A 23,172-nucleotide genomic window follows, 5' to 3' on the forward strand; every position below is an offset into this window, starting at 1 on the left:
CCTATGTTAAAGATGCTGTATGAATGCATGTCATTGTTTTTATGATGTGCTTCTATGGCAATTGGACTCTGATATGGATCTTTGTGTCAAAAACCAAATAAGAGTAATTTTAATGTAACCGCCTGCCATGTCACTTATAGGATTGGGTTTAACAAAGTTTTATACCCAGCTTAATGTTACTTCCGTTGACTTTATTTTCCAACTAGGCAGACTACATTCAAGTTCCCTCAAAAGTGCGGCAGATTTTATGGTTCACTAAATATGGAGGTGTCACTTGAAAGTATATGTGTGTGCAGTGGACTATCTAATTTCACTTAAAATATGTTATGGTTAGTTCTGTGACTAATTTGTGGTGACATTGAAGTTATTCTGCTGATTATACATCCAGATTTAGTCATTGCACATCTGTATTCAAGTTTTTTTCAAATGGTTGCTATTTACTGAATGCATGGGAAAGAGAGATGGTGGGGAAAGGAACACTGTTGAAAGATATGCAGAATTTAAAAGGGCACAGGAAAGAGGTCATTGGAAAATCAGTTTGAATATCTGTAAATGTCATTATGGTAGTTGTTACTCTAATGATAGCAGATAGATTTGTACTTTGTTTTATCTACTCTCTTCAAACTATTCATGGTGGCAATTTTGACAATTCACTTGATCCAATTAATAACAAGAGTTGATAACTTCTTAGGCCTGCTACAAAAACAATTCTGTCATGCTGTGAAATGATTGCCAGAAACCATAAAGCTGCTTGATTGAGTATAGCAAGCTGTACTAAAGACTTCCTCAATGTGTCATTGTGGATATCATGTCAGGATTTGCTTCATGACCTACACTGCTACATTGTACTGCAATGATTGACTGCTGTATAGTCAGAGACACATATTCCTTAAATGAAATATTAAGATGAACCCCTGTCATTCAGCAAAGTTGAAGCAAAATACTGTGGCTGCAGGTTGAGTTTATTTTCAATACGCCACTAAGTGGCATAACATGCAAATGCACTCTGTCGTGACTTGATATCATGGGAGATACAAAATAAATAATTATTGTGAAGGAATGAAGAATGGAGTGGACTTTGAGGTGGAGGCAGCTGGAGTCGACAGAGGCTGTCCCATCCCCTCCTCCCACTTTGCACTTCACCATCTCTCACCAGGACCCCCGTCTCTGCCACACCTCCCTGACATCAGTAGCACATGAGCCTGCGGCCTGTCTTGTCACGATCAGGCGATGTCATTGACTGTGGTCGGCTATATTGTATTTTGTATATTCTCTCTGAAATCTAGATACAGGCAAGAAGTGCGGGAAATACTCAGCAGGTCAGGCAGCATCTGTGGAGAGATAAACAAGGTTAGTATTTCAGGTTGCATAAGGCTCTTAATGACTAAGAAAGGAGTAATGGTGTGATGGGTTTTAGGCTGTTGAAATGGAGGATGGGGACAGGAGCAAAAGAAAGATCTGGAACAGGGCGGAAGACAGGAGAGATTTATTGACAAAGATTCATGGGGAGTGAAAAGCAAAGGAAGTGATAATGGCTGTGGTTAGGATTCAAAACAAGTACACATCTTTAACAAAAGGGGAACAAATGTAGCACTTAAGGGATTTGGGTTTTATGTGTTGGATCATGTGATGTAAAACAAAAAGAAACTTATTGAATTTGTTTGATCAGACCACATTTAGAATACTGTCCCCATGTTCGGCTGCTTCAGTTAGGCCACAGAGAGTGGACGGAAAAGATTCATTAAAGTGATAACAGGAATGGGAGGCTTCACTTTTGCAGACCAAGGGGAAACCTTTTATTGGATAAAACAAGGGGAATTATTTGGTAGAAGTGTACAGAATAAGGGATAAGGTAATATTAATATGTTTGGGGAAAAAAGGTAATATCTATTTGTGCTGCATTTGACATTATCAAAACAAATAAAGCAGAGATGGAAAGGTTTAACTTTGACACACACACACACTGAAGAATTAAAGTGGAGAATACCCCATCAGAAAGACAGCTCAGCAATTTTATAAAGAAAATTTGATAATGCTTTGCTTTTTTGAATATTTAAAAGAACATATTGAAGGGACAAAATAATAACACCAACTAAGAGGCACTTTTACACAACAACCTATATTTTTAAAAAAATTATGTAATAAAATTGCCCAAGGTTATTCAGAGGGGCATTGTCAAACAAAGTTTGACATTGAGCCATGAGGGGATATTAAGGCAAATATGTTGATTTTAAGGATCTGAGGGCTTAGCTGCCAGTGTTCGGACAATTAAAATCAGGGATGCTCAAACACACAGAACTGGAGAAGCACATATATCTCAGCATTTTGAATGATTGGAGGATCTTACAGGAATTGAAAGGGCTTCAGAGATATCATGGAGGGATTTGAAAACCACACTCAAAATTAAGGCACAGCTTAATTAGGACTGAACGAAGGTCATTGAACATAGACATGGTCGATGAATAGTAGGTGGATGTAGCATCATAGATGGAGAAGACAATGGAATTTGGCTTCCAAATCACTTTCCCACAAACTTGAGGAGTGATCAGTTGTAAGCACCAAAGCAGCAGTCCAAGATATTTACAAATAGAAAATAATTCCATCCATTCTGTGAGCTGTGTGAGACCACAATAAAGCCTCCCTGCTCTCATGTAACCTTGCCTGGCTGCCTCTCTGACTCATTTATTCTAAGGGGTGTCATGGCCTGCACAATCTGCAGCCCTGAGCTTGGGTCTGGGATTGGCTTCTGTGGGGTGATGCTTACCATTGAAGAGTGAGCTGCTGATTTGATTGAAGAAAGTGAAGATGGGGCCCCAATGTTGTTCCAACAAAATCCACTTGCAGATGATGATCATCTTCAGTTGGGATATAACCTATTAAAAGTGCAGTTCAGCTGCGTTGACCACTTGGAAGGAGCATGCTGCAAGAGTGTTGAAATTAATGATCGATTACTATGTGGTTCATGGTTCATTTGAATAGCTCAGTCGAGAAACATACACATTGAGGGACCAGAAGCTAGTGAAGAAATTATTTAATTAGAGAAGAACAAGGAGTATTTTGAAGAGGACAAAGAAGACTTTGTTAACTCTGATGGAGAAGCAACCAATGAGGATGGTCGCCATGGAAGGCAACTTGAAGAGCCTACTTATTTTTGACTGGAGCTGTATGGGATACAATAAGATGCAAGAACCCCTTGATATAGAGACCATTCATCAAATCAGCCTTGAGAATCTCACTGCACATTCCGTTGGCATGCTGTTGTCATATAAACGTTGATTAAAATTGATGCCACACATCTTCCAGAAGATGTTGAGAGTGTGGTGCTGGAAAAGTATAGCAGGTCAGGCATCATCCGAGGCACAGGAGAATCGACGTTTCGGGCAAATGCACCTCCTCAAGAATGAGTCTGAATGATGAAGGGCTTTTGCCCGAAACATTAATTCTCCTGTTCCTCGGATACTGCCTGACCTGCAATGCTTCTGCAGTACCACACTCACGACTCTGATCCCCAGCATCTGCAGTCCTCACTATCTTCCAGAAGATGCCCATTCACAACAAAAGAAAATGCTAAGTCAGCCCACGACACTTGATGCTATCAACATGGTTGAATCCAGCATCACCTCTACCCTTTGATTCACCATTGTCTAAGATTTGCCCATGAGATGCCCCTGCAAATTCAGGCCTGCAATTGACCATTAATGCTCGTGATTAACCAGACAAAACTTCACCTTGTGCTTACCCAAAGGCTGTTCACCATGGTGCTGCACTTGAGCAGTGGGAGGCAAGACTCTGAACAATTGAAGACATGGATTCAGCACCAAGAAAATGCAGAACTTAACACTGTACAGGACAATGCAGTTACATTGATTAAAATAAAGCGAAGAACTGAGGATGCTGGAGATCTGAAACAAAGAAAACCAGCATTACTTGAGAAACTCAGCAGGTCTGGCAGTATCTGTGGAGAGAAAAACACAGCTATCATTCTGAGTCCAGTGATCATTTTTCAGAGCAATAGTGAGGAAAGTGTGGCATTTATGTTGATGATGGGGAGAAAAGGGGTAAGTGGATAGGTAGGGATGGAGCCCTGAATTTGAAGCATTAACTCTGTTTCTCTCTCCACAAAAGCTGCCAGACCTGATGCATTTCTCCAGAGTTATTTTGTTTTTAATCCAGGCTTGAACCATTTCTTTGCAAGTGTAAAATGCAGAGAGATGTAAGATCATGTTCTGCCCTGCATCCAGAAGAGAAGCCATCAATATGGCAGTGAGTCCACATGAGCATTTATATGTCACTCTATAACTGCTTACCTTGATCATTGATTTGTCTATGCTATAGACAAGATACGTACCCGGTGCACCCCAGTTGCTATGTTGTTCAGATATCATCACAGGGACATCTGTGTCCTTCTGCCAAACAATTCATCCCATGAAATTGCTTGTGGCACTGGATTCAGGATTGATGGTATTTCCCTGCTGCACTCACCACGTTCTCTCCTGCCATGTTCACTTGGTGATACTTGGATTGTTTCTCTTATCTCTTGAATAAAATATTTCCCTCCAGTATTTCTCCTCATGGACCAGGAGTGCGAGATCCTGACCACAGAACTGGAGAGCTGTCCTTTCTAGACCTTCTGTTGCTGTTCTGAAGAAAGTATATGGCTACTTGAGGTTTCTTGCTATATGCGGCTCAAATCACAGGTCATGTCTGTTCATCCACAGAATGTTGAACATCTGGTTCAGCACAGACCACTGTTACTGGGTGTTTTGGGTGAGGAAAGATGGGGGCTAGTGAATTCTGGATGCACAGCCTTTTGTTGTACCAACACTGGGTGCTCCGTTTTCACATTCTTCATCAAATCAGCAACTCTCTCTTTAACAGGTAAACACCATCCCTCAGAAGCCAAGCACAGACCTGAGGTCTGGGCTGGAGAATGACAGCATGGAATGACACCCCTTGGAATAAATGGAGTGATGGTTGGGTGAGCACACTGTTGACCTGCTCCCTCAGAGTCACACTGCTCTGTGTTGCTGTGAGGTTAATGGACAAGAAACATTTGGGTGTGGACACCCGGGTGGATGGGAGATGGGAAGTTAGGTGGCTGGCAAAGACTCTCCATGCAGACTGTAAATGTTAGTCCCTGGAGAATTATGCTAATTTCAATTTGTGCAAACTGTCGAGACCAACTGAAGTTGCCAAGATGCAGCTATCTGCATGGCTCTTGTGATGCCTTACTAACGCGGTCATTAAACTAGGTCAAGAGGCAGCATTAAAATCTATAGTTTGATATGGGAAAGGCCAGTATTGCCATTGCTACCAGAGTAAGGAACCAGTAGATCAACAAATTTAACCTGATAAACATCTCCTCTCAAGAACCTGTAAGGTTCATGAGTTACCTCCCTTACAGCAGGAATGGTGTTCTGGGGCAAATCAGACCCAAAACACAATCTGGTTTCTTCCCAGTGGGGCTATGACCTGGTCCTGTGGCAAAAATTGTACCGAGAGTGTACAAGAGGCACGTCTGCTGAGTCAGGAGATTTCTCCGCTCAAGTTATCTTTCTCGGGAATGAAAATCTAGCCTGAAGATTATGAACATGAAAGCTCTGTCTTAAACAGTCACCAGGGAGAGAGAGAGAGAGAGAGAGAGAGAGAAAAAGAGGAGTTAACTGGGGAATGGAAATTATGGAAAAGTCCAACGGTAATGGCATCGCTCTTCCCAGTATTTGGTTGGAGAAAATTTCTGCTCAACAAGTGCTGCATTTGGACAAGCTCTCTGACAAATTAAAGCTAGTATAGGAGCCAAGAGAGGTCTCAGTAAGGTCATGCTGTGCGTCATCCATATATGTGTGTATACAGCCTGTAAACACAAATTACGTGAATGAAGGGCATTATGATGAACTTTTTTTGTAAGTGTTTTGGTGCTGCTGGAGTCAGCAATTGGTGAATATTGTAACATTTAGAAGACACTTACTTCAAGGGGCTTTTACATTCAAGTCCCATTGCTGATTCGCTACTTTTGCATATTTAAAAAATACAAGTTACCATCAATCCAGCCTGAAAAAAAATAATGTGGCTTGTTGCAAGATTTTCAGTCACACAAAGCAATTCAGGGTTGCTAAAGAGTAGCTCTTAGGTCACAGTTAGTTGGAGAAGGAAACAAACAGAGGTAGAGAAATTTCCATGCAGAAAAGAGCCGATATGATGTAGTGCTGAAAATGCACCATATCTGTGAGATATCAAGAGCATTTGAATGGCTCTATATTGTTAGAACTCAGGAAGAAATTCTAGGAGTGTATATGCAGTCATATTTTGGATTGAGGGCTTTGGTCAGGTCCCAGCAGCCGTGGAAGCTCAGAGAAGCTGTCAGTCACTAATAGTTCAGTGCAGCTGTGAGCGAAGGTGAAGGAAACTCACAAGCAGTATTTACTTTGTGTAACCAAGCCTGATTAGGGTTAAGAAAACAAACCCAGGGGCAGTACTGGCTTGGTGAAGCTCGCTGTTAGTTAGAAATTGGAGTTGTAACTGTAAGTGCTGAAATGCTGTTTCCAAGCATCCAGTGGGAGGTAGTTCCACAAAAGGAAGACAGGCCTCTAGAGCACGCGCAGTCATTAAGTCAACCCAATGATGGAATGGTTCCTGAAGGAGTTTCAACAGTTGGTAATGAAAAGTCAAGAATTGTAACCTCTTGTGAAGCTTTAGTGAGATATGGTATCTCGTGGTGTCAGTAATAACTTGGAGAATGTGGTGATTAGAGTAAATTCCATGGGATCTGTATTTGTATTCACCATTTCATATGTTCTGTGGAGCATTTAACTTGTTTTTTTGTTACTCACATTTGTCTCTTGCTCAGTTTGTGATGTTAGAAAAAAGTCAGATCTACCTTTGCACAATCGAAGTATTTTTAGCAATAATCTTTCTATGTTTGATTCAACAAGTCTGACTTGTGATAAATGCATTATTCTTTATTAAAGAAATCGAGCTGGTTTGGTTCTGACTAAACCAGTTCAGTCCAGAGCCTATATAATTAGCCATTTCATCACTCTGTGGTTAAGTTTACAATTTATTGTGACCAGCGGAGTAGTTGGGACCAAAAAGGAATTGGTCCACCCTTCAAAGGACAGCACGGTGGCACAGTGGTTAGCACTGCTGCCTCATAGCACCAGAGACCAGGGTTCAATTCCCGCCTCAGGCGGCTGACTGTGTGGAGTTTGCACATTCGCCCCATGCTGTCTGCATGGGTTTCCTCCGGGTGCTCCAGTTTCCTCCCACAGTCTAAAGATGTGCAGGCCAGGTGAATTGCCTGTAGTGTTAGGTGAAGGGGTAAATGTAGGGGTCTGGGTGGGTTGTGGGTCGGTGTGGACTTGTTGGGCTGAAGGGCCTGTTTCCACACTGTGAGTAATCTAACCTAAAAAACACCGTTGGTGTAAGGACTCTGTGCATATGAGGGTACGTTAAGGGCACTTGAATTAGCAATATTGAACAGGAAGGAAAGCCATTGAAGGTGAGTTTTTGGTTTTATAACAGTTTATCTTTTCTTTCTAACTTGCATAGCTAACTTGTAATGTTAATTTTTGCAACAAGTTATCAGAAGATTGAGATTCTGTGTAAGGCTACCGATTCAGTCCAGCTCTCTGCCTGCTGCTGGGGAACTGCACTTTGGGGACAGCAGGAATCAGTATAGTTTAAGATTGTCTGCTGATCATTGCAGAAAGCCAACCAAAGCTAAGAGGGAGTTTAACCTTATGACTTCACGAAGGGTACAAAAATGACAGGTAAGAAAAGTTACAATCTGGAAGGAGGAAAGAGGGACCGGAATGATAAAGCCAAAGCCACAGTGCTGCGTGTGGCGTTGGTGGCTGGAGTTTGAACTGTGAGGCCTGAGAAAGTGGAGGAGATGCACCGTGAGTGTCGACTGAGTAGGAAACCACAGGGACACTGCCTGAAGCAGTCAACAGGACTGGAGCAGTAAGAGTAGAGCTGGAAGACTATTTTTTTGGTGAGCAGCTGTACTGTTCGTGTCCAATTGGTAGGTACCATGAGGGCTGAAAAATGTGTTGCTGGAAAAGTGCAGCAGGTCAGGCAGCATCCAAGGAGCAGGAGAATCAACGTTTTGGGCATGAGCCCTTCTTCAGGAATGAGGAAGGTGTGCCAAGCAGGCTAAGATAAAAGGTAGGGAGGGGGGACTTGGGGGAAGGGGCGTTGGGAATGTAATAGGTGGAAGGAGGTTAAGGTGAGGGTGACAGGCTGGAGAGGGGTTGGGGGCGGAGAGATCGGGAAGAAGATTGCAGGTCAAGAAGGTGGTGCTGAGTCCGAGGGTTGGGACTGAGATAAGGTGGGGGGAGGGGAAATGAGGAAGCTGGAGAAATCTGTATTCATCCCTTGTGGTTGGAGGGTTCCTAGGCGGAAGATGAGGCACTCTTCTTCCAGGCGTCATGTTGCCATGGTCTGACGATGGAGTCGCGGAGGGAGTGGTCTTTCCGGAATGCTGATAGGGGAGGGGAGGGAAATATATCCTTGGTCCACACCCCCCACCAACCCAACCTCCACTCCCGGCACCTTCCCCTGCAACCGCAAGAAATGCAAAACTTGTGCCCACACCTCCCCCCTCACTTCCCTACAAGGCCCCAAGGGATCCTTCCATATCCATCAGAAATTCACCTGCACCTCCACACATATCATTTACTGCATCCGCTGCACCTGATGTGGCCTCCTTTATATTGCGGAACATTTCAGAGAACACCTCTGGGACACCCACACCAACCAACCCAACCGCCCCGTGGCTGAACACTTTAACTCTCCCTCCCACTCCGCCAAGAATATGCAGGTCCTTGGCCTCCTCCATCACCAGACCATGGCAACACGACGCCTGGAGGAAGAGCGCCTCAACTTCTGCCTAGGATCCCTCCAACCACAAGGGATGAATGCAGATTTCTCCACCTTCCTCATTTCCCCTCCCGTCACCTTATCTCAGCCCCAACCCTCGGACTCAGCACCGCCTTCTTGACCTGCAATCTTCTTCCTGACCTCTCCGCCCCACCCCCTGTCCGGCTTATCACCCTCACCTTAACCTCCTTCCACCTATCGCATTCCCAATGCCCCTCCCCCAAGTCCCTCCTCCCTACCTTTTATCTTAGCCTGCTTGGCACACCTTCCTCATTCCTGAAGAAGGGCTCATGCCCAAAACGTTGATTCTCCTGCTCCTTGGATGCTGCCTGACCTGCTGCACTTTTCCAGCAACACATTTTCAGCTCTGATCTCCAGCATCTGCAGTCCTCACTTTCTCCTAGGTACCATGAGGAGACTACCCAGACGAAGGAACCAACCCAACTCAGTAATTCTGTCAAAAATGTCATCTTTTTCCTCATCAAACTGTTATAGAGCCACTCGGATGTTCTGCGTACTTGGAGGTTGGAACTGTTTGTGTGAGATTCAAATACTGAGTTCAGCCAATTGGCTTATCACCTTTCTCTCTTTCTATTTTTAATCTAATGTCTAACCTCCATTACTGTCCTCTTGTCTGTCAGGTTTAAGTGCTGGCTTGCAGGGGAGAAAATGGAGAATATTGAGGTGATATTCAAGGTAGTTACCTAATGGTCTTAAGGGTGTGTAGCATTGCCACTCCTAGAATGTTGCAAAGCCCTTTTTGCTGGTAATAAAGAGTTGTTACTGTTTTGCATAAAACAAATGGTGTCAGCAGTCTCTGTGATAAGTATACCTCAGGGACAATAAACTGAGGTACAGATCAAGTGGGAGGATTTCTTGCGATAACTTCACAAACTTTTATCACATTACAGATCTGTTGTTCTCCATTTTGTATTTTTCTGTGTGATTCATTCAGTGTCCGTGACACTAGGTACGATTTGGTAGTTTAGAATGGAACTAGGTGAGTCCAATTCTCATGTATTTGGCAGACAGTGAGGCTCTTGGGAAATTAGTCAAAGGCAGCAGATGGGTTGAAAAGGATAAGGATTGATAGTTCACTTTGTCAGTCAAACAGCATGACATTTGTAACGTGGACCAGGGGTATTTTGGTGTTGTGATAGGGTAGAGACCCGATTAGAGGGATCCAATGGTGGAGTTCTGGGAAAGATGAACCCGAATTTGAGAAGTGACAACATTGCAAAGGACTTTAGAGAGAAAAAAGGGAATTGAGATGGCAGTAATATACAAGGAGCAAGGGTTTTTGTTTGGTGACTGGAGGGTGTCATTGCTGGTGTATTTCAAGTAAGAGAAGGTATGATGAGCCAAATGGCATCTTCCTGTCTTGTAAAATTTGATTGGTAAAGATTGATATCAATTAATATAAAGCAAGGAACTACTTTACAATGTTTTAATGGTGATGTAAGAAGTAATGTCAGTTGAAATTTGCATTTTTATGAATTTAAAAACAATATCAGCTACAAATTATAGTTGCTGTCTTATTGTTGACTTTTTTAAACAAATAATCTTTGTGTCTTCTCTTTCAGCTAATGTCAGGGAAAATCTGGAAAATTCGAGCAATGTATTGCTGATTGTGAAATACTGATACTAGTTAAGTTTTCTTTCTGGTCTTGGACACCAGGAGACCAGCCTTGTTAATCAAGAACGCAGGTGCATTGATGGTCCTGTGCTCACTTGTTCCAGCATGCTCCACTATCATTGAACGTTATCATTGCATATTCAATATATTTACACTAATTTGAACTACTATTTGATTTAAAAACAAAGAACTGTGGATTCTGGAGACCCGAAACAAAAACAGAAATTGCTGGAGAAACTCAATAGATCTGGCAGCATCTGTAGGAAGAACGCTGAGTTAACATGTCAAGTTTCATCAGAACCACTTGATCTTGTGTGCTTTAGTTCATGTAAGGAACATATGTGTTCAGTTCGATTTAAGTATGCATACTAGCACTGTAGCTTTCTTTCCAGTTAAATTATAGATTTCAAATTATATTTTTAAAAAACGATCCACCTTAAACTCCACACAAATATTGTAAGGAAAGTACTAGTTTACTAATTACATTTTTGAAAGGAGGAACCAAGCTGCATTTTTCATTAGTTGCAGTTGTGTGGATGGCTGGTAATTACTTTTGGATGCATCTGACACGTATTCACATCCAGGAATCCCTCACAATGTTTACAGCTTTATTTAATGTACTTAAGAAGTTGTAGTGAGGAGCGGGAGTGGTCCCCTTCCTGGAGTGTTGGCAGTGGGGAGGGTTCCTTTGCTGAAATGGCAGCCCTAGGAGACGGCAGCAATGTAAGTCAGAACGAGGCACCGGCTGCTTCAATGTGGTGAGTCCAGCGTCAGTTTGGACTCCAGTCCGGCTGCTGGCTGCTTCAGTGGTGGCAGCATTACTGAGGTCGGCCCATCTCAGACTCATGGCAGCAATGACACAAGATGGCACGGAAGAATGGTGACTCTACCCTCGTGGTCCCTTCAGGACCTGGCTGGGCCCGGGTGCCTGACAGTGGAGGTGGTGGCATTCTGTCTGTGGTAGAGTGCAGGAATTCTGGGCACCTGAATGTTCACAGTCTGAGGGATAGGCTTTGTGGCTTTGTTTTACCGGTGGTGAGGACACGTAGCAGAGGCGAGGGAGTGATCCAGACATTTTCCTTTCAGCTGTTACTTTTATTTCTGCTTCTGTTTTAATCCTTTGTTTTGTATACTAAGATGGCACTGGAGAATGCCAACTTTGTACACTTTTCACTGTATTCCTGTACTTGAGTACACGTGACAGTAAAATCTAAATCTGTATACAGGATTATTGAGCAACTTGAATTCTATAAAGGGAATAAATAAGTTTTTAGTTTTCAGTGCTTTAATGGAAACTTATTTTCATAAATGTTAGAAAGCCATTTTTTGAACAGTGAAATCAAAGCAGCATTTGCAAAAGAAAAAAGAATCACGTGACTTCAGCTAAATAGTACAAGGTACCTGGCAAAATGCTTATTGTTGATTTGGGTTTTGATGACCTGCAGCAAGGCAGATGGCCAGGATCTACAAACAGGTGGCATTCAGAAGACAAGATCCATACCAACGGCAGACACTTTTGTTTTGGCAGCCTTTAGGCTCAAAAGAAGTCCGAAACTATTTTTATAGTCCAAGTAGACATGCCTGGAAAAAAGCTTTTAGAATTTCTTCGCCTTGAGTGAGGAAACATCAGTAAGTTAGCCGGTCTGTGTCTCAGGGATACATACAGAGAATCTTACGTTGGCAATGTACAGAAGGTCGCTGATTGGAATGGCTAGTAATTTTGTCAGTTCTGTTAAAAAAAACAATTTAAAGCAAATTTGAGAGAGACTTCACTGAGGTTGAGTGTCTATAAAGGTTATTGCTGGGGAAAAGAGTTGAATTTTTCTTTTTGCTATTTATGATAAGACTTTTGCAAATTGTCACAAAGTTTTTTTTTGTTTTTTCTATTTTCTTTTGGGCAATAAGCTTGTGTTCTTTCAGCTGGAGTACCACCCATCTTCTCTATCTGAGGGTCTACCTTAGCCCTGCTGAAGAATACTGGCTGGCGAATTAGTAAGACCTGGAGGCCAAAGGATCGGCTCGCCTAGGCCACTGGACGGGACTGCTCAATACTGTCTCACAGGAGCCAGCTGCCATGCTGTGGTACTGGCTGGTCCCTCCTGTTGGGTTTGTTGCTGACATCCAGAGAACATTGGTTCACTTCTTCTGGGACAAAATGATGCACTGGGTCGCGGCACAGGCTCTGAGTCTCCCTATTAAGGAGGGCAGTCACTCGCTGGTGTGCATTCGCACCCAGGTGGTGATTTTCCTTCTTCAGACCTTGTAGTGATGCCTTTATATCGAGCCTCCTCTTAGGTGGTGTGCCCCGGTGACGTATTTTTCCCGCAAGGTGTGTAACCTCAACTACGACATGCAGCTTCTGTTTATCAACCAGGACTGTTTGGAGGTCACCCTCAGGACGCTGCTTGTCTTTTACTGGGACCTGATCACTGTATGAAACATGGTCGACTCAGTCGTGCCTACCCTTTGGGAGGAGTAATGGCTGTCGTCAGGAAGCCGTTGTTCAGGAATCCGTACCTCCATACTTGCGGATTCCGAAGGGAGGACCATGGCAGTGAGGGTGATCAGGGTCGGGGACGTGCTGGATAGCGGGGGTCTGGGCTGGACACTGCCATAGGGCACAGCGAGCAGGGCAGCAGGGCAGCACAAACCATCCGGTTTGTGGCCACTACCACTCAATGCCTTAAAACGGTGGTGTTGGGACCTGACCTGCTGCACCAGTTGGAGGATGCTCAGGTATGCGGTGGAATCCTAACTGCTCATAACCCTGCAGGGACAGAATTCCACAATGGCCCCAAGGTCCCATACCTCCTGTGGGAGCTTGTGCCCCACAACTTGAGCTGCCTCAGTGGTTTTTGTTTTGTCCCATTTAGAGATGTAAAACAGTGGGTGCTGCTGCACACTATCCACCTCTTCTTCCTTACCCACCGCCCAGTCATGCCCTGGCATGCACATTTGCCACCAAGTGGTGGGGATCCCCATTGGAGGGTCTCTAAGTGGGAGTCCTCCCCCTTTCTGTTGGGGATCTGGGGTGGAGGGTACTGCACGCAGCAGTCCTTGCAACTGCAGATTGCAATGGTTCATTTTAACCCTACTGCGAATTCTCTTGCAAGGATGCCTGCCTTGAAAAAGTTTCCCTCCTCTCTCTACAAGAATCTCAGTGAATCTCTCTCTCACTGCAACCCCCAGGTCATCTTCTCTGCCCTGAAGCTCTTCAACCATATCCTGAAACAGACTCGAATGCCTCATCTTCCGCCTCGGAACATTTCAACCTCAGGGCATCAATGTGGACTTCACCAGTTTCCTCATTTCCCCTTTCTCCACCTCACGCCAGTTCCAAACTTCCAGCTCAGCACTGTCCCCCTGACTTGTTCTGCCTGTCTATCTTACTTTCCACCTATCTACTCCACCCTCCTCTCTGACCTAGATCTTTATCCCCACCCCCATTCACCCATTGTACTCTTTGCCACCTTCCCCCGCCCTCCTCTCTAACCTAGTACCTCCATCCCTACCCCCATTCACCTGTTGTATTCTATGCTACTTTCTCCCCACCCCCACCCTTCTCTCATTTATCTCTCCACTCTGCAGGCACCCTGCCTCTATTCCTGATGAAGGGCTTTTACCCGAAACATCGATTTTCCTGCTCCTCGGATGCTGCCTGACCTGCTGTGCTATTTCAGTACCACTCTAATCTAGACTCACGGACTCCCAGCCCAACTGCTTGTTCTGTGGTGCTGTGGAGTTCATGGACGATGTGTATATGGGGTGTGTGCACTTGCATTCCCTTTTTGGTTTTCTTAAGGATCTTCTTTTGTGTTTAAGGTTGTACTTCATCCCCACGCTCCTGATCTTTGGGTATCCAGTGCGGAGGGGTCAGGGTAGGTCAGAGGACCTCCTCATGGGTCTGCTCCTGGGGCTGGCCAAGCTGGCCATAAACAGGTCCAGGCAGCGGGCCATGGAGGGGGTCGTTATAGCTGATTGCCTACCCCTCTTCCATGGTTACGTTTGGGCTGGGATGTCCCTGGAGAAGTAACACGCGGTGTCCACCAACACCCTTGAGTTGTTCAGGGAGAGATAGGCGCTGCAGGGAGTGGAGTGTTTTATTTCCCCTTCCTGTTTGATTTTGATTTAATTCCTACACACCCACCTTTCACTTTTTTGATCACGCGGAATTGCCCTCTGTTGAGAATGGCACTGCTTGTCACTGACCACTCAGGTGTCTCCTTTCTTCCTGGTGCTGGAACATAAATAAAGTTTTATGCACTCATTGTAAAAAGTAAATTTGTGTTCTTTTGTTACTAGTAAATTGACAGCCTTAATCAGTGATGGTAAGCGAATTGCAAAAATAAATTTTATGATCTATTCAAACCAGTTTCACTCTACAATCTGACATAACGGATATGGCTATAAACTGTGATCATTGCAAACTTCAAAAGTTGAATTGGGTTTAATGTTTGCAGTTAAAGCCTACCTGCAAAAGTTGTGCTGTGTTTTTTGTTAGTTTATGTTTGAATAGTTTGTTAATTATCTAGAGTAAGCGTTATGTGTATATGGAGGTGTGCTATAGTGGGTAGCATTCCAACTTTTGAGGCAGAAGCTCTGAGTTCGAGTCCCATCCCAAGATTTGATTGCCAAGAATGATGCTGATTATTAGTCTGCAAGATCCTTCCAAAGTAGATGGTGAGAGCCAGGGAGATTCCTGGTTGCAGACGTGATGGAAAGAAATTTGGAAGTATATCATTATCCATATCTCTACAACGACTCTCACTCTGAGTGTATGTATCAGACCACCACCAAGTAAATCTATTATATTACTCTGTATTTTGTTCATATTCTGTTGAGTAAATTTGTTAGTTAAAACTACAAAGAACTCCTGTTGGATATTTCTGCTGATCTTCAAAGACAGAAACAAATCTTTTGTAGAGTGACTCAACAAATTATTACAGAAGATTCCTGTTTGATGTTTTGAGGATGCTTTTGGGAACTAATGTTGGTATAAAGCAGTGAAGATACTCTGTGTTTCGAGTAAATTATGAGAATAATTCAAAAATGGAGGTGAAATGACTAGAAAGCATATTAGTTATAAGTGCTTACATTTTCATTCAGTGAACACTGATATATTAACTGGAAACTTTGGAGGAGTAATAAGAAGCATGATAATGTTTAGTCAGTCAGCTTTTAACAGCTCGTTGCTGTCCACTCATTTAGTGTTATTGCCTTCCTCCCTTTTTTTGATTTTGGTATTCATTTAAGCAAATAACCGGACCATCCTGTCAAACAAAAACAAACTATTAATTTTCTTAATTAAACTGGTGTGCATAAACTGAATAAGGGGGTCACAACAAAGCTTATTTTTACCATATTTGAATTTTCATCTTATCTTAAGTGCGTCAGACTCAGCAGAGGTTTATAACCAGATGGCATCAGTTGAGCATTCTTGTGTAACAGACATGGTTAGAAGCTCCAAAATGAGAACTACATGCAACAGCCCCTGTGAAATTAGTTTAAAGACAGACGTTGTATTGAGACGCTTACGCAAACATGTTAAAGTAAGTTCTACACTACTTTATTGTCTAATTAGGGTGATAGGACTAAGATGCCCAAAACTTTCATGGCTCCAATAAAGTGATGTGTTTATATTTAACAGCATATAATAGCTTGAACATTTACTTGCAAACATAACCATGTGAATCAGATTTGGTTAATCTTGCTCCATTATTTTACAGTTCTAAAACTTTATAACAACAGTCTGAAGCTCAAAGCGCGCGATCTGAAATTTAGTATGTGATTAGCTTTTGTTACTAAAATAAAGTTAACTCAGTATCTCTTTCTATTTAACGAGAAACACATTTTTAGAATATGCCTTTTAAAATAGAATGTCACTAACAGCAAGATGATCACTCCCGTATGGCCTACTTCTGTGCCTCGGGCTTACAGTTACTAACAACAGTAGATACAGTGTTTAAGTTGGTAAAAGGTTTTCCACATCGCTCTGTTCTCCTCCTGAAACTGCATTTAATGAGCTACATTTTAGGAGCTCTGATGAGAACAAGGAGAATGGTGCTAGTGTGTGTGGAGTTGGAGCCAGCCTTGGAAGGACATTGTTTCTGGGCTGCCCTTTCCCACCACTTATCAGCAGAGGAGGGGTTGGGAGGAATCTGTACAACACACACACTGGGCAGCTAGAGAACACTGAGGCCTGAAACTAAAGCAAAAAAAAGGCTCCTAAAAGCTTAAAGAGAGCCAGCCCTTTATTAAGCTTAATTGATAAAGGTTAAGGTCTGTTAATGTAAGAGTGTGTAAAGTTTGAGCAAGTTTATGATCATATGCCTATCTATTAAAAGATGGCAAAATTCCAAGACACATAAAAATTGACACATTGAGATGAAAATAAAGGAGAAAAATTGTTACCATAAGGGCCCCAATTTTAACTCTAGGCCAGTTTTTAATAGGTGAGCAAGTGGATGAGTTTGAATTTAGCTGCTGTTGCAAAAATGTTAGCTTCAGGTTTAATTTGAATCCTGCTGGTAGCAATGCTCAGATAGGGGTGACCTAAACTTCTCATTTAGCCTAAAGGAACACGACTGCTCCACAAGTTTTGAAAGAAACATTTTGAGTGTGATCAGCATGTGATAGTTTTTGTTGTTGGATTGTCGAGATTGCCACTTCCACTTTCTATTAAGGCTTCTAATAATCATGTAGTAGTTGGATTCCAAAATGCACACGACAAGAATTGCCCCAGTGGTTTTGGGGTGGGATTAGACATATCATGGAACAGATTTAAATCCTGAATGGTTAACTTCTGGTCACTCCAGAGCTAGTAAGTGACCTGTAATAAGTAAACTCACCAATGCCTGCCATTCAGATGCAGTCGTTGTTAAACATGTTATTTCAAATAATTGGGTTCTATTTTGTTGGTACTGAAAGCTGTCATTTTTTGTTAACAGAATTTAGTGCAGAACAATCCAAATTTTTTATTTCATGAAATGGGGCATCCTGGTATAATTATTTAATTAACACTGACTTGAACACTTTTCAGAAAGTTGTTCACCGCTTGCGTTTCTGCTAGATTGCATCCAACATGGTATGAGAGAAGTGCAGCAGAAGCATTTTCTTTCATTGAAAACAAATGTGAATTGTGCACAATTTGCTAAGGTGGAATTACATAAACATGTTGCAAATTTATGAATTTTTTTTGTTCAATACTTTTAGTTTAGATCAGTACACCTCCAACTGAAATAGCAACATCAGTGTTTCAAATATAATGAAACCCGTTTGAGTATTGTTTTAGTTTTATCACAATCATTTTATTGAAAAAAAAGCTGATAAATGTTGAAAGATTTATAACAGTTCCATCAATGTGCTTGGTGCAGGAGCTTCTAAACTTCAGTCAGATTTTCATTCAAAAAACGTTTTGAATGAAAATAATTCTATTATTATTTTTACTTAGGGTATCTAATGCAATAATATTGGATCATGGGTATTTTTCATTACTTCTGCTACAATCTTCTGCAAGATGTTTCTCCATTCAAATATATCGAAAAAGAATTGTAAGAATTGTAGTGCTGCTTTTTCATGGCTTGCCTGAGGATCCATTTTACCAATCCTTACCAATCGTTAAGAAGAACAGCTATAACTAATGAAGTGTCGTCGTGGTGCTGCTATGAGCTGTACTGAAATGCAGCTGAAGTTCATTTTAAAAGTGTTGGTTGAAAGATGCAAGAGCAGCTGTCAATTCACATGATTGACTCGAGGCACAGGTAAATGTCAGTTTAAGACTAAATACAATATGATGTGAAGAAGCAAAATAGTTTGATCTTTGGTCTCTTCAACAACAATATAGGTTAGGCCTGTTACATCTAAGTCATGCCCAAACTGTTCTCCGTCATGCTTTAGAACGGTTGGGTATGCAGCAGGAAACTTATTTTGACACTCTGAGGTGAGAAGCAAAGTTAAACAGGGCTACAGATTCAAAGCAAACTTGAAGGATTGAACCTCACAGTAGGCTCATTTGTACCATAGCCTCCAGCATTAGAATCTGATTTATGTAGTTGGTGATCAAATCTGGTGTGAAAAGTTGGATATTAAATGTCCGTGCATCCCAATATAGGTCAATGCAAGAGGTTGAAAATGGGCATCTACCATAAAATCTGATGAGCATTATGATAAATTTTAAGAGGATTTCCTTCAGTTTGGTCATAGAATGTATCCAGCGGTCTTACTAATGATTGGACTGCAGAAAAATGATTTTTAAATTTCATGTTCCTGGGACCATTTGTTGAAAATATTAAGAGCAATAAACTTTCAAAGCTTCAGTAACTGGTAGTGCTTACTTACTAGATGCACGTTTAGAACTGGGTTGTGCTTTCAGAGTCATGAACCAAATCATGACTACTCTTATTGGTTGTGGGTGGGTTAGTGTTAAACAGAGTTAAATTTAGCTCTGGAAAATTTGAATCTGATCAATTCTGTATGATACCATCAATTACTTGATACATGTTTTAGGTAAGTGTTCAATAGTCTACTAGTGCTGATGAATAACGAGCTGAACTGATTTGCTATTTGGATGTGGAGAAATAGACCCATCATTGGACATGACATTCTTCTGCTGTACTTCAAATAACTTTGACAATTAGTCCAAAATGATACTTTAGTCCTAACAGTTCAGTGACTAAGCTGTTTACTGATGCTCTGTGCAGAAGCTGTACGGCTTTCATCGTTGAATTCCAGCATTACCTCAATGCATATTTATACTCCTTAGTCAAACTAAGCTGTCTTTAGATTTGACTTTGAAGTGTGTTTTGCTTGCAGATTATAGACTAGGTTTTCCCAGCCCCATGGAAATTAGTTAGTGGCATGGGAATGGGTTGTGTTATGATGTAGGCATTGTTGACTAGGCTAGTATTCACTGACTATACCGAAATACTCTTGAGAAGGTGTTGGTGAGCAGCCTTTTGAATGACAGCAGTCTTTGGGGTTTTAGAAAACCCATGGTTCTTCAAGAAGGGAGTTTGACTCAGTGATAGCGAAAGATAATGGTCCAAGTCTGATGTTGTGTGGCTTGGAGGAGAAATTGAATGTGGTGGTGCTCCCATGCATCTGCAGCCCTTATCCTTCAAGAGGGTGGTAATCACGGCTCAGAGGATGGTGTTGAAGGGTCCTGCAGTGCGCCTATCTCATGGCATATACTACTAGCACCCTGCATGGTGGATTTTGTGCCAATCAGAGGCACTGCTTGTCTTGGATGGTGTCATGGTTTTATTGTATTGGAGCTGCAATCATTCATGCAAGGGGAGTGTTAGCAGGAAACCAGATCAGCTACACATTTGAACAGAGTTAAGGTGATTAACTGATATTGTCACTGATATTATAGTCACATTCAAGCTATCCAAGCTGTGTGTGCAGACTCTCAGTTCAGTTAAGCTCGGTTCCCAAGGGAAAGCTGTATATCCATTATGAAGGAGACTCCATAAATCCCACAGAGAAGGCCTGGCCAAAAAGGGAACATGTATAGCCTAAACAACTACAAAGCAGGAATTTCTCATTCATACATGAGGTCTGCTGGGCTGCTCTCTCAATGCTTTAGAAACTCCTGGACATACCTGAGGGCACTTCCATGTTGAAATCCTCACAACCTTGCAGCACACGTCTCTCCCGGGAAGGCTGCCAGGGTACCAGAGCTACCAATTCTCTGATTGGGCCTGCACTATTGATAGTCCGATGTCAGGGTCCTGATACCTACGGGAAAATCTAGTCCATTTTGCTCTTAATATTGGGGAAATAGAAGTTCTTCGCTTGTGTTGACTTCAACAAAATTTGGTTTGGATAGTTTTGCTCATGGTGATAGGTGCATCAAAATCTGGTTCACCAAAAAAGGAAAACAAAAATCCTCTCATTCGAATTGCAAGAGAAGTGCAATGAGTGCTGTTTGAATCTTATAACTTGACTAAGTGCTAGCCTTTGACACAGCTTTTCAGCACTGTACAGTGTCAGTGACTGACAAGGATTTATATTGATCTCCATGAACTAACAAGACTTTGCTTAAGAATGTTCTGCTGCACCATGAAGGGAGGAAAGGATTTAACTTCAAAAGTACTGCTGGTTTTTCAAAATGTGCATTACAACTGTTGCTTTGGAACAGTTTTGGTGGAGGCTGTGGAGTAGATTGGATGCAAGTGCCCTTTGTTTTTAAAGACTAAGCACAATTCAGAAATGGGAAGAATTGAGGTTTTAAGAACAAAGAGACCTTGGAGTGCAGATTCATAGTTCCTTGAAAGTGGAATTGCAGGTAGATAGGATAGTGAAGAAGGTGTTTGGTATGCTTTATTGGTCAGAGTATTGAGTTCAGGAGTTGGGAGATCATGTTGCGGCTGTACAGGACATTGATTAGGCCACTTTTCAAATATTGTGTGCAATTCTGGTCTCTTTCCTATCGGAAGGATGTTGTGAAACTTGAAAGGGTTCAGAAATGATTTACAAGGATGTTGTCAGGTTTGGAGGATTTGAGCTATAGGGAGAGGCTGAAAAAGGCTGCGGCTGTTTTCCCTGGAGTGTTGGAGGCTGAGGGGTGACCTTATAGAGGTTTATAAAATCATGAGGGGCATGGACAGGATAAATAAACAAGGTATTTTCCCTGGGGTCGAGGAGTCCAGAACTAGCGGGCATAGGTCTAGGGTGAAAGGAGAAAAATATATAAGGGACCTAAGGGGAAATTTTTTCACACAGAGAGTGATGCATGAATGGAATGAGTCCCCAGAGGAAGTGGTGGAGACTAGTGCAATTACAACATTTAAAAGGCATCTGGATGAGTATATGAATAGGAAGGGTTTAGAGGGATCTGGGCCAAGTGCTGGCAAATGGGACTAGGTTAGGTTGGGATGTCTGGTCAGCATGGACGAGTTGGACTGAAGGGTCTGTTTCCATGCTGTACATCTCTGACTGTATTTCCTCTCAAACATCAGACAAAAAAATGACCAGAGTTATTTGTACATCTTCAACCACCCATTTGTGGCATTTCATTTTTATACCAAACACTAATAAAGTTGTATGCATTTCTGGTTATCAGACATACATTGTTAATGTGAAGTATACGTTCTTCCCCTCTCAAGTTCATTACATTTACTGGAACGTAAATGTGCATTTTGTTCTTGTTACGGTGCAATAAAGGTTCTTCACTTTCCCAGTCATCACCACATAAATGGTTGAATAATTTGGACTTTTTTTGATTCTAATGAACTGCCGTGGGACTTTGAGCTGTGCACATAAAGGAGCACTTGTTATCACATCATTGTGGACTGTGCTTTTCCATTGTGACAGTATAGTTTGAGCTTCAACCACCTGTGAAGCGTACCACGTGCCACTGTCCTTGCTGGACAGCACTGAGAATGCTTTAATGAGACTACTCCAGTGAATTGCAAACTCCCAGTAAATGTTCCTTCAGTCATGCCCCAAGCAAGTCGCAGGACAAAGGTTCTTGTTGATATGAATGTGGCATTCAATTAAGATTGGCAGTTAATGAAGTGAGTGCTGATTTTGTTCTTTTTATTATGATGTCATGAATTACTGATTTGAGTTTATGTCTTTTATTTGGTTGATTTATAAAGTACTGTGAAGAGCATGGCCAATTGCTGCTCACTTGACAGAGAACATTTTTGTTCTTTCATGGCTTGATGTTCGAGCTCTTCAGAGACCTGGCTGTTTAACACACTGTGCTCTTTATGTTGGACCGGTCATAGCAGAGAGCGTAGCTTTCATTTACATTTAGGATTTATTCAACATGTCATCATCGTGCACCAGTTCTTCAAGTTGAGAGGAACACATGTGCAAAACTGTTGTAAGAAAATGCCCAAGTCTATCAAATCTCTGTTCAAAAATGTACTGTTCATTGTTTCTATAGTAATTGTGACACTATATTGTTTGAACAACATACCGGTTAGATAAATGATGAGCCATTATAAAGAAGGGCTACCATTGAAGAAAAATGTAATGGCTCGATCTGTGCATACAACTGCTTTATGCAACTCCAAAACATGTTGAAAAGGCCTACCACTTTCTATTACTTTTGTTTACATTTCATATCAATGGAACTTTTAAATAAATAGGTTAAACACTGAACAAAATGCACCCTCAAAGATGTCTCACACAAGATTGACTCCCCTCTCTCATTTCTGTCTACTTCTCCAGCATTTGTTTATAGCCTGTGCCTGTTTTTAGTCAACTGTGCTCTCTTTAAGAGATAAGAAAACTTGTGCAAGTCAGTTTTAATTAAAATACTTATTTTTGGATATCATGTTGATCCCTATTTCCTCTGATACGTAGCCAGGACTGTTGTGGATGGATTTTTGCAAAATAAAAACATTGGCAAACAGAAAGCGTGCTGTCCGGCTTTTGTCTCATGTTCTAAGATAATACGCAAGGTTCTCCCTGAGGATGTCTGAACTCTGCCATTAAGGCTCAAATGGGTGTGAGGAGCCTTGATGTGTGGAAAGCAGCTATTCCTCTACAGGGTGGTCAGTTTGAAGAACACATGGCAGCCTCACCATCTGATTTAAGGTGTTTTGTTGAAGTTGGAGGAACACTCTGTGGCCTTCCAGCCTGGGAACAGCCACTGGGAAGACAAGTGACTGAGAGGATGCTTCAAAATGGAGCTGTTCTCT

General features: G+C 42.1%; 1 protein-coding gene and 1 long non-coding RNA gene across 3 annotated transcripts in view; one reads left to right on the forward strand and one right to left on the reverse strand.

Moving 5' to 3' along the window:
* The window catches only part of adgra1b (adhesion G protein-coupled receptor A1b), a 530,861-nt gene that overhangs the window by 140,440 nt on the left and 367,249 nt on the right, over positions 1-23,172 (forward strand). The gene's annotated exons all lie outside the window — the stretch shown is intronic.
* LOC140463729 (uncharacterized) overlaps positions 1-23,172 on the reverse strand; it is a 52,050-nt gene that overhangs the window by 6,408 nt on the left and 22,470 nt on the right. Inside the window, exons 2-3 of one of the 2 annotated variants that reach the window (XR_011954760.1) lie at positions 14,664-14,753; positions 2,765-2,920 (exon numbers count right to left, since the gene is read on the reverse strand). This is a non-coding gene — a long non-coding RNA (uncharacterized lncRNA). Of the gene's footprint in view, positions 1-2,764; positions 2,921-11,899; positions 12,246-14,663; positions 14,754-23,172 lie in introns of those variants that run through there. The other variant, XR_011954761.1, reaches the window with a different exon arrangement.

Source organism: Chiloscyllium punctatum, chromosome 38 (genome assembly GCF_047496795.1).
Source record: "Chiloscyllium punctatum isolate Juve2018m chromosome 38, sChiPun1.3, whole genome shotgun sequence".
NCBI classification, from domain to species: Eukaryota; Metazoa; Chordata; class Chondrichthyes; order Orectolobiformes; family Hemiscylliidae; genus Chiloscyllium; species Chiloscyllium punctatum.